At 44.7% G+C, this 15028-nt stretch overlaps 1 protein-coding gene and 1 non-coding gene across 10 annotated transcripts in view; one reads left to right on the forward strand and one right to left on the reverse strand.

Annotated features, from left to right (window-relative positions):
• Window positions 1-15028, reverse strand: part of LOC135904590 (uncharacterized) — a 900492-nt gene that overhangs the window by 744837 nt on the left and 140627 nt on the right. The gene's annotated exons all lie outside the window — the stretch shown is intronic.
• TRNAM-CAU (transfer RNA methionine (anticodon CAU)) lies at window positions 3300-3372 on the forward strand. The gene has a single exon. It is a non-coding gene; the product is annotated as a tRNA-Met (tRNA).

The following is a 15028-nucleotide window of genomic DNA, read 5'->3' on the forward strand; positions in this document are numbered from 1 at the left end:
GAATATACTAGCTGGGTTATCTTGGTTATTATTTTGTGTATGTTTTTCAAAGGGAGGGTTGTTTAGAACTCAGGTTCTCTATGCGTAGCTTGCCTCTCTTTTTCTTTTGACGTCCTTCGTTTTATCATTCTCAGCGATAGGGCAAGCACTTGTGAAAACCTGACATGCCGAGCAATATGGTTTCGCAAGAAATAACTAAGTCTGCAGAGCTTGTCCCACCTCGTGTCTTCACTGTCGCTTTCTCTTTTTTTTTTGCTTGTCTCCTCTTTTTATATAGACTCGCGTTCTTGCTCTAGCTTATTGTTCTCCGGTAACAAAAACTGTCGCGTGCTCTGGGAGCGCGACGCAATACATGCATGCTTAACACGGCGCCATGTAAAGCGTTCGGCTCTAGGAAAAAACGACACGTTAAAGCGTGGCTCAGCGTGCTACACTAACTGCTTGGCTCATTTTAATCCTCATTTGGTTGTTCTTTTCGGAGTCAACTGTTTGCCCATATGTTTACTTGTAACTGCACAAATACACGATTTCAACAGCAGTTAAAAAAATAAACGCAAGAGCTTCCACTAGTAGCTGGAGAAAAACGCATAAAAAGAAACGGTAAAAGCTACGAGGACATCTATAGCCGGTAGGACAATAATTTTGCAAGTTGATAGGGGACACTATCAATGATAACTCGCGTGAATAAAACAAAAACACTGAGAACACTTTATTTACCTATGCTTTCATAGCACAAAACTTGATGCACTAACATAACTACCAAATGCGACGACAATTCGTCTCCGCACAGAACTGCATTTCAGCCTAAACAGACCTGATGAAAAATGAAGTAAGCATTTTAACTTACTTGCTTCAAACCAAACGAAAGAAACAACGCGTGCATTCAATATCCTCAAACAGTGTGAACGCGTCTACTAATAGGATGAGGCAATACCCGCGTTATCCTAAACTACACTAACAAATACGCTTAGATCATCAATTCCAGACCAGTGCCTCGCTAACGTTTATTGAACCTACGAACTCGTTACGTTCTCCGGCATCGTTGACAGAGCTCATGAAAACATCTAATGGCTGCTTTCCAAACTCATTGAGGTCCTTCGACAATAAAAACACTGTAGACCCAACTCGATAGGAGCTAACGTGGTATGGTTGTGGAGATGTGGGATTGGAAAAAAAAGCTAGTGCATTTGCCCTGGATTGGGAAGGCTCTTCTGCCGCTTGCAGCCAGCCGTATGGCAGACGGAAACAATACGTTTTTGACCATGTTGAGAAAGACAGTGGAGGCGCAATGCTGTTTTCCGGCGGCCCAGAAATACGGGGTAGTTCCCACTTCAGTGACTCTAGTTAAGTGTGGAGAGTGAAAGTTGATCTCCTTCTGTTTGTCTGATTTGTTATGTTATTTTGATCGTGGAATGACTTCAAAGCCATCCTGTCTCTATGGCCTGCGCTAAATCAACTGCTACGCAACAGTACTCGGCAAGAACATTTGTACATTTTGCGATTCTCGTGAAAGAGAGCATTTCAGACTCTCGGTTTCTCGGGTTGAAGGGTCTTGAGCAACCGTCATCACTTCTTGTCTCCTACTGGACAATTGGCATTAAAAAAAAAAAAGAGGGTGGAGCGAGGGGTCAAAGTTCGTGAAAGAGAATTGGTGTGAATGCGTTTGGGCGGCATACGGTAATGCCGTTTCAACTGAGCACCACCGCGTTCGGCAACAGAATTGAAACAGTTTATGAAAGAAACACTGTAACATCATGAAGAAGCACAGCATTTCGTAAAACGCGAGTATCTAGTCCGCTGCTTGCAGTCGCCTGTGAGATTGCCCAACGCTTCGCTGTGAAGCGTATTTTTCTAAAGCTCAACGCTGCTTACACAACGCTTGCCATGTCCCATTCCTGACGAAACAAAAAAGTGATTAAATGTACTGCTGTAGTTGAAGACAGTCGAGTTCACAGAACCGAGAACATCACCCTGTGACGCTGCGTCGCGCCTCTGAATGGTACACACCCCATAGTCACTGCTGCACGCAACAAATATAACCCTGACCATCAATCACATGAGCGCGTCCAGCCACCCGTCAAAACAAATTCTTATCGTCGCGTCCCACACGCACAATGAGAAGGAAAAGTGAGAAAATAAAGCATAGAAACTGATAAAAGCACGCATCTCTCCTTTCATAAACAAAGAACTGCCAGACAGCGCTTTCACAAGAGGCGACCAGCGCTCTTTGAAAGAATGAACCGGGACTCGTGTACATTGTTGTACAGCCAGTGTATGCATCACCTGTCTGTCCAGGGAAGTCAGACTCTCCTTCGCACTTAAAATGTTGCAGCTTCGTCGCAGCGACAAGTAAAATGGGGGGTTGGCGTCGCCCGAACTGTCTCTCATTCTTTAGTTCGTTTTCCTTCTTTCATGTAGGTGCCATGCAAAGTCATGTGTCTCGGAAAGACTCGGCCCATTATTCTTTGAGATGTCAGAACATCGTTTCGAAAAGTGTGCATTAAAAAACTATAAGGTGCGCCTTGTGTCGGCAGTTCAGTTCTAGATCTGCATCTGCTTAAAAGTGGAGCGACATGTAGCTCATAGTGCTACACTAAAGAAAGAGAGAGAGAGAGAAAAAGAGAAGATCATCCTTCACCAGTGTATGACAGTCTGACAACGGATACATCAAATGCAGTGATTATTGCATATAATTATTCAAAATTGATTATGTGATTAGGCGAAATGCAATGAAGTAATCGCACTTGCTCCAAGCGACAGAAAACAACGTTACCATTACCTTGGTTCTTTTCAGCTACGTGGCACTCGCATATTTGTAAATATTTTGAGACATCTTACGTGGGACACCGTGTGTGTGTATATATATATATATATTGAGATGCCAACAAGGACAACATAGGTGAAGTTACTTGTACTTACTCACTGAATTAAATAAATTATAAATTAATGGCAATGAAAGTGGATGAAAAAACAACTTGCCGCAGGTGGGGAATGATCCCACGTCTTCGCATTAGGCGTGGCATGCTCTAACGAATTAAGGCACCGCGGCGCCGTTTCCCCGTGCAGTTTCTTCGGTATTTGTGCGTTACTACTAGAACTAACCTTGGGAGTGTTTATTGCTATTTTGTTTGTTGACCAGTTGCCTTCCCCCAAAAAGATTACCTACTCATGACGCCTGCGGCAAAAAAGAATGTTCCACTTCCGCCGCCAAGGTTTGTGAGCGGTGGCGCTGGCTAACACTCTCAGGATTAGTTCTAGTAGTAACACGCAAATACCCAAAAAGTGGATGGGGAAACGGTGCTGCGGTAGCTCAGTTGGTTAGAGCATCGCACCCATAATGCGAAGACATGGGATCGTTCCCCACCTGCGGCAAGTTGTTTTTCCACCCACTTTCATTGCCATTAATTCACCATTTCTTTAATTCAGTAAGTACAAGTAGTTTCGCCTATGTTGTCTTTGGTGTCTTTGTTGGCTTCTCATGTCATGATATGATTTCACACACACACACACACACACACACACACACACACACACACACGCACACACATATATATATATATATATATATATATATATATATATATATATATATATATATATATATATATATATATATATATATATATATGCGCACAAGGTGATATATGTATTAAAAACCGCGTCAGAGAGACTGGTCACATGGGAAGGTTCGCCAGCAATAAAACCACACAAGATTGGGGTTCACATAGGCTGAATAGCGCGAACTCCTTATGTGTAAAGCCACTGATGATTGGCTGACGCATGTGTCTCCAAATTTCCTCATAAAATACGCCTCTGATGTCTCTCGTGTTCCCTTCACAGGGTAGTGATACAGCAGACATCTATCTATAAACTGAGGCTTACATCCGCAGCTATTGCGGCACTACGTTAGAAGTTCTTTCTTTATCTAGGTCACTTCAATGTTCCCCTAGTCTTCGTTTCATGGAACGCCCCGTTTGCCTAATATAACTGCGGCCACATGATTTGATAGACCCCCACGCAGCAATTCCCAAATTCGTTTTTCATGTTTCACCAAGCATGACTACCTGTATCTATGTTATGTCCCGTTAAGACAATCGTTTGTCATCCTGGAAATACATCAGAGCTTCCAAAGGGCTGATAGGATTACCTCGACACCATGTGGCAGCGCTGTTTTTCTTTTTTTTTTAGCCGATGAAAAACATTGGGATAACTTTTTTCTTTGCACTTCTGATAGTTCCTGGTCCCGCTTATTTTTTACCTTTTTGCAACAATTTTCCCAAACTGACGAAATCACAAACCTCGGTAATCCCGCGGAAAGTATAGCCTGTCTAACTGTAGTTCTACGCTGTTCTTTGCCATGTGTGAACAAGATTTGTTTATTGAGGCGCTAATGGCGGATGAAGCACTCGCTCTCATTTCCAGTTTAGACTCATTAGAGGCGTAATTAAGAATGGGATTAACGCTTCGCGGTTGGCATGTCCAGTAAACGTAAGTTCGCAGTTGTCTACAGCGCTGGTGTTGTCCTCTTGCATTCCTTCTTCCTTCCGCCGTATTTGTGCTTTTTTTCCGCACATCAATGCTTCGCTTTGAAGAATTTTTGCACCAATTCATTGATAACTGTCTCGCCACCACACAACAAAAAATTAAAAATAAGAGCTAAAAAACAAACAACTATATAAATATTGCAGGGTGTAGTCTAACTTTTCGCCTTTGCTGCGTGTTTGGGCTACCAGTTGTACATAAAAGAGCAGTTCCTGCTTGAAATATCTTCGACTAATTTACCCTCCTAATGTAAAAAATAAAATTTAGCTTTAAAATATTGAACATGTATATATGAAATTCGCTGTGTGATCAGACTATCATTTTGTATCCATAGCTACAAGAAAACACGACCAATATAAAGCAAACCTCCTCTTTATTGAAACGTCGTTTGCAAAGCACCGCGCTAGAAGCACTTTCACAAACACGTACAGGAAACACTGCTGCAGGAAATAGGAGATCTCTTCTAATGCAAGAACGCATAAAAAGTAAAACGCACGACCACAACGCGACGACTGCCCTGCAAGCTCCCTTTCTTGCATTTCCCCTCCCCAATACTAGGTCATCACCTCCCACACCACTGTCAGGCAATCTAAGAATAACAGGAGAAGGAAACAGATGCCAAAACCAACTGCGCGATACTTCTGTTTGTCAGGGGTGGGCTCGTTACAATGGGCCCGTAGACTTCCCTTCTGTATCCTACGTTCTCTCGCCCTCTCCGTCATGGAGCCCGCGGTCCCGGAGTTATGGCCCCTTCCACTATCCTCTGAAGCTTCCCAAACTCGATGGCAACAGGCCTGCAGTAGCAGCATCAAGCAAGCAAGGGCATGCGTACCACGGCTGGAACTCAGTTTGTCGGGATCTATTCTGGCTCCATTTGTGACACCGAAGAAGGAGGGGAGGCGTACTCCAGAGAGAACGTAAGGCAGCGAAGGGTCGTCGCGGGTAGCAGGGAGGGAGTGAACACCGGAGGGTTCTGGAAGCCGGGAGCGCTTCCCCGCTGCGCCCCCTGGATAGCTTAGCAGGCTTTCATATTGCGCCGACAACAGCATCGCGTAGCGGCGAAGCGCGCGCTGACGAAGAAGGGGAAGCCGGTCTGTCTCCGTCACATATCCGGCGCGAAGGCACCACTGTCACGGAGCCAACCACCGTTTATAATTCATTCGGAGTCACTCGGGTCTCACTCGACCGCTGACGCAAGTCAGAACCTTTCGCTTCCATGTGCACCCCTCTCTTGTTTTATTTTTTTCTGCGCCGCACTGCTCCGTTATACGTTCTGCACGCTGCTTCTTCACCACGCCTGTCTAATCTGCATCCGACAATTTCGAGCGGCACGAGTGATGCGGTGCGTGGTACACTGTCGCGGATGAGGCGTCGCTTCCTACTATCGTCACCACCAACACACGTCGAGGTGCAGTGAAGTGTTCGGCCTTTACGCTACAGTATCGGACACGCAAGGGAGAAATCGAGGCCGGAAATAGAAGAGGCAAGAAAGGCATTACAGCCGTTGTGACAGCTCACAGCAGGTGAAGCAGTGTTGTGTGGCACATTTCCGAGTTCCCCGAAACCAATCTTGAAGGAGCAAGTCGAAAAATGTGATGTGAGTTCAGACGAGCATTAAACAATGATAAAGGCTGTAGACAGCTAGACCTGTCACAGTGAGTTGAACATGCAGTGGTGGATGGTGGTTCTTAGGTTAATAAGAAAGGAAATGTGCTTCGACAGTCCGTGAAAAAAAAAGAAAGCTTGTTCGACTCTGTGCAACGAGATGACTAAGTACGAGAACAAAGCGTGCCGAATAGAGCCCTTTGTTACTCAAGACACTGCAGCTCTTTGACTTCTGTTCACTCTCCCTTATAAGCTCTCCCATTGGCGCCTAAATTTTCCGGCTACCAAGCATATAGTTTTTGCACAATCCTAAATACCTATGTGGAATAATGTTTTTATGTAAAAAAAAACTCACTTCCGTCGTCGTATTTGGCCTTCAACAACCCTGAGGGACGGTTTAAACATAGTCCCCTAAACTCCTGGAAACCGAGCCTGAAATGGAGCCAAAACAGAAGATGCAAGCCGAGAAGTATGTTACCGTCATTTTCTCTCCACCCTTAGATGCATGAAAGACAGCGCTACGTAACATATTTCATGTTATTACAAACCGATGTTTATTTGGCCTCCCTAAATCTGGGTAAGCGAGGGGTGTCAAACCCGTATTTCACACGTCAGTTCTCGCATGTCCCCTCATTATGGCCTCACTCGCACATCCGCGCCATCTTTCCCATGTTACACAAATGCCAGAACAGAGTAATCCTTGTCAATAACGCGTCATCGTCTTTATAGTTTTGCACCCACTGCTTTTCTATTTATACCTCTCACTTGAGCTCAAAGTTAATGGCATGAGAGAAGCGCATGACATGACCTTATTGTTTAACAACTTCTTCATTTCCTCTCTGTTCCAAAAGTAAATCGAATGGACGCCGTTGAAGAGTAGCGTACCACACAATAATTGACTTTACGGACAATTGAATACGGACACTGAAGTTTCGGCTCAAAGTCAAGAGACGTACAAATAACCCTTGCTCGCAGTATACGTCAACCAGCTCGCTCGCTACATTGAGCAAAAAATGTTTTCTACTAATCTAAAAAAATTGAGCATATTGTCATGGTCAGGTGCTTGACCTTCTGCTAAGAAGGTCAAGCTTCTACAGAGATGAAGACGAAGACCGAACGCTAAACCCTTAATGGACCAAATAAAGTTTTCTCTCTCTCTCTCAACAATACCGAAATTACCACCAACTTCTACTTTCGCTTCTTCTGGTTTCTTACATTTTTGACTACATTCATGGTGCTACGCTGAAGCCACGTCATCGATCGAAAACACATAGCTCGCAACAACAGCAGGCATCTCCGCCGCCGTTCTGGTGCGAACCATTTAATGTTAAACTCTGAGGCTTTTCCTGCTAAAACCACGATATGATTATGAGACACGTCGTAGGGGAGGATTCCGGATTAATTTTGGCCATCTGGGCTTCTATACCGTGTATACTATGCACCCTTGCATGGTTCACGGGCGTTTTTTTTTTCGTTTCGACCCCATCGAAATGCAATCGCGGTGGTAAGAATTTCCTCTCTTGCTTTTCAATCTCTTTTTTTTTCAACCTCTTGCTTAGCAGCGCAACGCCGTAGCCGCCGCGCCACCACGGCGGCTGGCGCTGATCATCTGTCACTGCTCGCCACAGGTACGATACACGGGCAGTTCGGCACCCGAAGACGGCGAGTTCCTGAGAGATGAACTGCCATTTTCTCCGTCCTCCTCTCTTTCAGATCTATACCCAAGATAAAAAGCAGTCTCATCGGTGTTTCAATTTGGGAAGCAGCTTCCCCTGACTTCAACCGTATTTGTTCTTGTTTGGTCTGAGTTCTTTTTCTTTTGGTGTTTAGTTTTTTTTTTTCATATTCCACAGCCTTCGTCTTCCCTTTGCCAGCTCATGGTCCATTACCAAAGGGTGCGGCGACAAAAGGCGGGATCTCGAACCGTTCGCCCCAAGAATGGAGGGGTGGCTCATCTCCGTGTGAAAAGGAGGCCCCGTTATATGGGGGACGCAGGAACGGGGCGCTGATGCTTCTCTTTCTTTAGAAGTCGATGCTGCCTCGCGGCTCGCCCTGCAAAAGGCGAATTCATAGCTTTCGATCCAGATGATGCAGTGAGGGCGAGCGCAGCAAAAGGTGCCTCGGAATAACATTAGGAAGACTTAGCGCGACTTTCACATTACCGTTGGCCTTATTACCATCCTAGCTAAGCGGAAACTAGGAGAGACGACCATGTACACGTTAATAGTTTAAGCGTTGTTACTGTAGCATTAAGGTCAATAAGGTATATGACAGTATTGGTGTTATAGATGACCTGCGTTTCACGTATTCATAAGTGCTTGACGATGTGCGACCGTTTTCGAAATAGGCTATACTATAGCAGTGTCATCAGAAAAAAGCTTTAGTGGCAGTGAATAAGCAAATTCCCGTAGCAAATAACATTACGCTAGAAGTTCATTGCGGAAAACTATGTATAAGCAGTGAAATGAGTGGACCGTCATTAATTAAATGCTCTACGTAATGGTCATTCCCACAGTGACAAACCGCATGAAAGTAGATATATGTATACGTTAACAAGCACTCCTAAGTGGCACTGCTACTGCTACTCATGGTGGCATAATTGTGAAACCGAAAGCTTTAGCAATTGATTGACCTTCAAGTGTAGATAGCATAAAAAACGTTCAGTACCTGTATAGATAACGTAAATGATATATGAAGTCCATGTTCGTTCCGAGGCGATGTGGTTCGGGCGCATGATAACCTCTATAATGTGAATAGTCCAATATATCATGTTCATCTCTCCAGCTACATGCTATGTCGAGTTTTTCTTTTTCTTGCAGACGATGGGAATTGAAACAGCATACCACTGCCTATGTTTTCCCATAAGAGCTAAGAGCATTGTGCTGCGTAAGTCATGAAACACTGCGCAAAGCAGAAGCTTCGCCCGGTGCCTGCAACAGCGAACGTCTCGGTATGTTAGCATGGCGGCTACACAGCAACAGTAGCTCATGTGCGCTAGAGGCGAGTCTTCTAATTAAGAAACGCCGACAGCCGCAGGGAACACCTCCACTGTGCTAGAAAGAGCACCACTGCGGAAACCGGCGACAGCTAGCTCTCGTAATCTCGTTACCGCAACCCGCAGTCTGTCACAAAGCGCTGGAGGGGCGTCTGGCAATTGTCATGTCTCGCAAAGCAGCGCGCACGTATGCGCCTACGTCGTATTATTAAATAGAAGCTGTGAAGCTTGCTTTGTTAGCCAAGTGATAGAAGTAACCTCAGTCTTGACAACGTCTGTTTATATGCAAAAGAGAACTTGATGAGTAAGAAAACCGTGGTGTCAGCATCGTCCTCACACCGACTGCTGCCTTGCTGCGGCCCTTTCAACGACCATTTTTTTTTCTCCTCGCTCATATTTGAATTTGTTCAGTAAATCAAATAGGAGACTCCACACGCATTCTTGCACGCAATTCGTTCTAGATGCGCAACTATAAAACAAAATGCCTTTTTGCAAAGCCAACTTTCTTTCGCTATTAATGACCAATCTAAAATGTAGTAGCTCTACTTTGCCTAACATCGTTTGAGGTTGCTTCTATATTAGGGCACCGCTTTCTTAACCCGTGGTATACAATTGAAAAGGAGCCTTGTGCAGCTCGCTTAAAGTTTCTTTTTAAAGCGGCCCTTTCGTTGCCTCTTCCCCCCATATCTCACGTGCGTTCACTGCTCTTTTGCCGAATATACAAAAACTCGGGCGACTGGCTCTGTACCTCTGGGTGTGTGCTCGAATGGACAGCCTAGGTAACTAAGTATGTGCAACTAGGCATGCGTCACTGGATATGTGAACATTCTTGGCCAATCACACGGAAGCGGTATGTGTCACTGGGTATAGAGAAAGAGAGAGAGAGGAAAGCAGAGAAAGGCAGGTAGATGCACGCCCGGTTTGCTACCCTGCCCTGGAAAAAGAGATAAAGGGGGAAAATAGAAATGGATGGAAGGTAAGGAAGCCTAACAAGAGGCAAGAAATGAAGAAGTTTGTAACAGTAAATTGAAGAAGTCTGCTACAGAGAAAGGATGAAGCCGTCATCATCAATGGCAGCAGGGTGTGGAGAAAGAAGTTATGGAAAAAAAATAATAAGGCATCAGCATGCATTGAGCGAGGAGCGTAGAGCTACAGAGCAATGAAGTGAAGCCATTTGAGTAAACATCAAATATTTACTTGTAACCGATTCCCACATGTAGGTGGGATCCACCATCTTTTTCTTTTCTGTTTTGTTTCTTTATTTTGATGTAGAGCTATGAGGACGTACAAGCACAAATTAAAACGACATGAAGAAGGTATCAGCAAAACAGAAAATATAGTTGAAACTAATATGTTTCAAGCGCGTGAAAGAAGTGACACCTGTTCTGGGCCTGTCAACACACTATTGCTGTGCATACCTTAGGGCAAGAGTTGTCCCTCGAGACAATTTTCACATGCCACCGACAGAAGACATCGCAGCTGAAGGCGACGAAAGGCTACTTCGGTTTTTAAAAGAGCCGGGATTGGACAACCGGCTGTGACAGCGATATCACGTACCACGCAAGAGTGATGGACTCTAACGGACGATGTGTGTGCTGTGCTATGTGCTCTCTCTCTCGCTTTCTCCCTTCCCCATATTTCATCCCCCCCATCCCGCTCACATGTATAGGGTAGCAAACCGTTTAAGCTAAACTGGTTAACCTCCCTGCCACTCCTCGACTTTTTACTTCCTTCCTTAGGGCAAGAGATGCGATTACTCATGGCGGGAATGCATTCCATGTGGCGGCTGCTCTAAACCGTCAATGTTATGATTATCGCATTCAACTGACACCATGTTAAAAAGAAGCACGCTTACATTTTGCCAATAATATGCTTCAAAAGCTTGCCATGTGATCACCGCTTAAATCATTGTAACATAAGAATAGCGCTGACGAATCAATGAACCATTTTGCGCGAAAACTCGAACACGTAAGAAACAATAACTTGGGGTTTTACGTGCCGAAGCCACGTTCTGCAATGAAGCATGCCGTAGTAATTAATTTTGACCACTTGGGGCTCCTTAACGTGCACCCAATGCATGGTACACAAGCGTTCTTTTGCATTTCGCCCACATGGCTCAAGGTATCAAACCCACGACCTCGACCTGAGCAATGCGATGCCATAGCCACTAAGGCACCGCGGCGGGTAACTCAAAGGCGTGGTCGAAATCAACGAATCTCCGGGCCCGCTCTATTGTTATGTGCGCTGGCACATCTTTTTATTATACTTTATTTTGGTGCCAAGTACTGCAATACATATAAAAAGCTTGTGCGTTATAATTTCACGGTATTGAATAAAAGCTTTCTCAATTTTTATACATTTTCACATACACAATTGCATTTCCTTTTATTATTCACCTCACGACAGTGTATGAAACTCCCCTCTAGAAATTTTTAACAAATTTTGTCATCTTTTCGTACAACTTTTGTTACTTTTGCCTTCTACGCATGACCTAACACCAAGCGCCGGACAACGTAAGAATCCTCAGTCCTAAATCATTTGTGAGAAAACTGCTGAGTTAATAAAGCGCTTGCCGGGCGAACGTAAAGGATAAATGCAATTTGCGCCATTGTGCTAAGCAATAATCAAATACGTACACGTTGAAGAAAAAAAAAGAAACCCATTACTATTACAATCAGTTCATTCAAAAATGCAACTTCATTACAGTTACAAATACCTGCCCCATGAAAGAAATTCAGGCATTCCTCATTGTTAGTACATTACTTCTGCGTGACTTGATTCCCTGCGAATTTTCATTAACATTGCATGGACACAGTAAACAGAAGCAGCTGGCCTGGCCCGTTCAGTTGGTCTTCTGCAGTCTTTCATAAATTGCTAATCGGCCCTAACAGTTGCATTTAAAAAAGTTTCCTTTGCAATCGTTTCTCATTTTTGTTGTCAAGACATCAGCAGCGGCAATAAAAACTTGCTAGATGAGGAACAAGGGAGGGAAAGACTGGACGGTTCACCAGTTCGCTCGAATGCGGGCAGGTTTTTAGGGTGGTACCATAATGTATGCAGAACTTGCGCACATTCTACACACGTGCGTGACTTAACACAAACTTGCTACTGCTTACGATCCACAAACGAATGGTCTAACCGAGCGCCTGAACCGCACCCTTACTGACATGCTGTCCATGTATGTCTCCGCTGACCATCGCAACTGGGATGTTGCGCTGCCGTTCGTTACTTTCGCTTATAATTTGTCTCGCCATGATACCGCAGGCTTCCCTCCATTCTTCCTCTTGTTTGGCCGTGACTCTACGCTATCTTTCGACACCGTTCTGCCTGCTAGTCTGAATTGCACATCCGGGTACTCCCGTGAAACCATACTTAAAACACAAGAAGCACGCCATATTGCCCGACGTCGACTTGTAGAGTCGCAGAACAATTAGCAGCGCTTATATGACGCCCGCCATCGTGACGTCCATCACACATCGGGCGGCCTGGTTATCCTTTGGTCGCCGTCGCGACGCGTTGGCCTCTCGAAGAAGTTATTTTCACGCTACTCTGGCCCTTACCGTGTCTTGCGTCAAGTAACTGACGTCACCTACGAAATAGCCCCTCTTGAGCCAACCGTGGCTCAGCATCGCCCCGCGTCGCGCGTCTTAAGTTCTATCACTCGCCCGCCTCCTAATCAGCACCGAGCCGGTGCTTAAGCCGCCGGGGGTCATGTGACACGCTGACGAAGATGTTTTCATCTTGGTCGGAAGAAGACGACGTTCTGGACTTCGCGCGCTGTCTACCATCTTGTCAGCTGCTATAATTATTGTAAATATCCTGTAAATACACGTCTGACTGTCTTTGACCTCGTAACATTTTATTAGGGTTACTGAGCACCTAGGTTTTTTAGGTAGGAAGCGCAGCGCTTCATTTGTTGCTCGGACTTTGAGAACGCACTCCCGGTTGGGCCAATGAAAAGCATAAATAATTGTCCGTATGCGATTTACTGACATATACCTCCTAAGAAGCTTTCGCTATGGAGAAATACCAGCACCTGTTAAATTCAGCAGCCAACATTTCACGGAGCGTCATGATAAGGAAACAAATACTGAGCCTCTGGTTTTGCCTGTCTGAACATGCGTAGCGAGGCTGCGAGGCTACTGCGGGGCACGATCTAGGGCTTTCTACTGCAGCTCCCATCCAAATTCAGGTTCTCAAATTTGCGTCGCTTGTTACAGCTTGTCTCGTCAGGAAAGTAACGTGTTACATGCAATTGGTTACTGAAACATGTAGTTGAATTGCAGTGAGAGTTGCCCAGTAATAAACGTAATCATGGAATCATAAGATTGGATCACAATCATGGATCACAATCTGCGCTCGTCCTGTCTGCTCCTTTCAGTGTCCGTGTTTCACTTCGCGCTAGAAGCCAAAATCACAAGATGACCAAGAAATCTAAATCACTCAAGAAATCACTTACACGCATCTGGTTAGGTTCAAGCCTGGTAATAATCTCCGGTTATTATTGATCGCTAAACTGATATCAGAAATCCGTCGAAAATGACTGTTGATCGATTGTTGGTAGCGTTAACATGGGCACAATGTTAGACGCTGCGAGCATGGTGATGAGCACTGAATACGCAGCGCATATTTTCTGAAATGTTGTTGCTGTTGCCATGGCATTATCACAAGAAAATAACACGCAGATTCAACACAATGTTATAATATAAGTAGCGTAAAGCTTGTCTGAGTTGGCGAGGTAGCAGCAGTAGTGGATGACATGCGCACAGCCCTGTCCCCTGCAGCTGTTAACAATATGCGTCACGAAGACGAAGGTGATGTATGGTGCTCGTCGAGCGAAGAATGTTGTTGTTATATGTATGCAGAGAGAAGTACGGCCCATATCTACATATATTTTTAGGTTTCGCATTCTTTGTGTAGTAGTGCCACATCCATTCTGAGAAATCGGTCTAGAATGGGTACGTACTCAGTGACACATACCCAGTTGTAGATACTCAATTTCGAAGTTGTCTTCTCGGCAAAATAGCCGCAAGCACATAGCCAGCGACTCAAGTTGCCTCATCATCATCATCAGCCTGGTTACGCCCACTGCAGGGCAAAGGCCTCTCCCATACTTCTCCACCTACCCCGTCATGTACTAATTGTGGCCATGTTGTCCCTGCAAGTTGCCTATATATTCACAAATACATACGGCGACGAATTGATGACGAATGCGAAAGCCCGGTGAATAGGCGAAAAGGAAGCTTCGCTTTGGAAAGCAATAGCTGTGCGAGCTTCCAATGGATCATGACTAATTAACTGTTATGCACATTTGTACCACTGGAATTGGTGGTGCTTTTCACTGAATTTACTTGAGTGGCTTCCTTGTTTGAGAGGCTCCTCCCACCTTCCCAAAGGGCCCGCAATGAACGCGACTAAAAAAAGAAATGAGTTCGTTTTCAGTTTCTTTCTTACGCACTCACAATTTCCTCTTGGCGCTTCATTCGACTTCCCAAATGAAGATATTCAAAAGCAATAGTTTCACCCGTTGTCAGTTTTGCATGCAAACTTTCGCGAAATCATCTTAGTAACCCACTAACTACAGTGTAATCTGCCGATAACAAAAGAGTTGAGTCACAACTGGCTCTTAAGCAGCCATTTTTACATAAGTCGAATAAATTGGCTTAGATCTCAAATCAAACAGCTAAGAGGATAATGCGAACATAAAAAAATAAAGCGAGAAGGAGAAAAAAAGAACACAACTTTTTCAAAATGCCACCAAGACTATGGGCAAACTACTTGCCATGGAAAGAGCGGAAACGGGCGTGAATAATAATGACGTGTTTGTAGCGAAGAGCAAAGTTCTCTCCTCGTTCGGCATGCTCTATAATTGCAGCAGAGCTTGAA

Source organism: Dermacentor albipictus, chromosome 4 (assembly GCF_038994185.2).
Source record: "Dermacentor albipictus isolate Rhodes 1998 colony chromosome 4, USDA_Dalb.pri_finalv2, whole genome shotgun sequence".
In the NCBI taxonomy this organism is placed as follows: Eukaryota; Metazoa; Arthropoda; class Arachnida; order Ixodida; family Ixodidae; genus Dermacentor; species Dermacentor albipictus.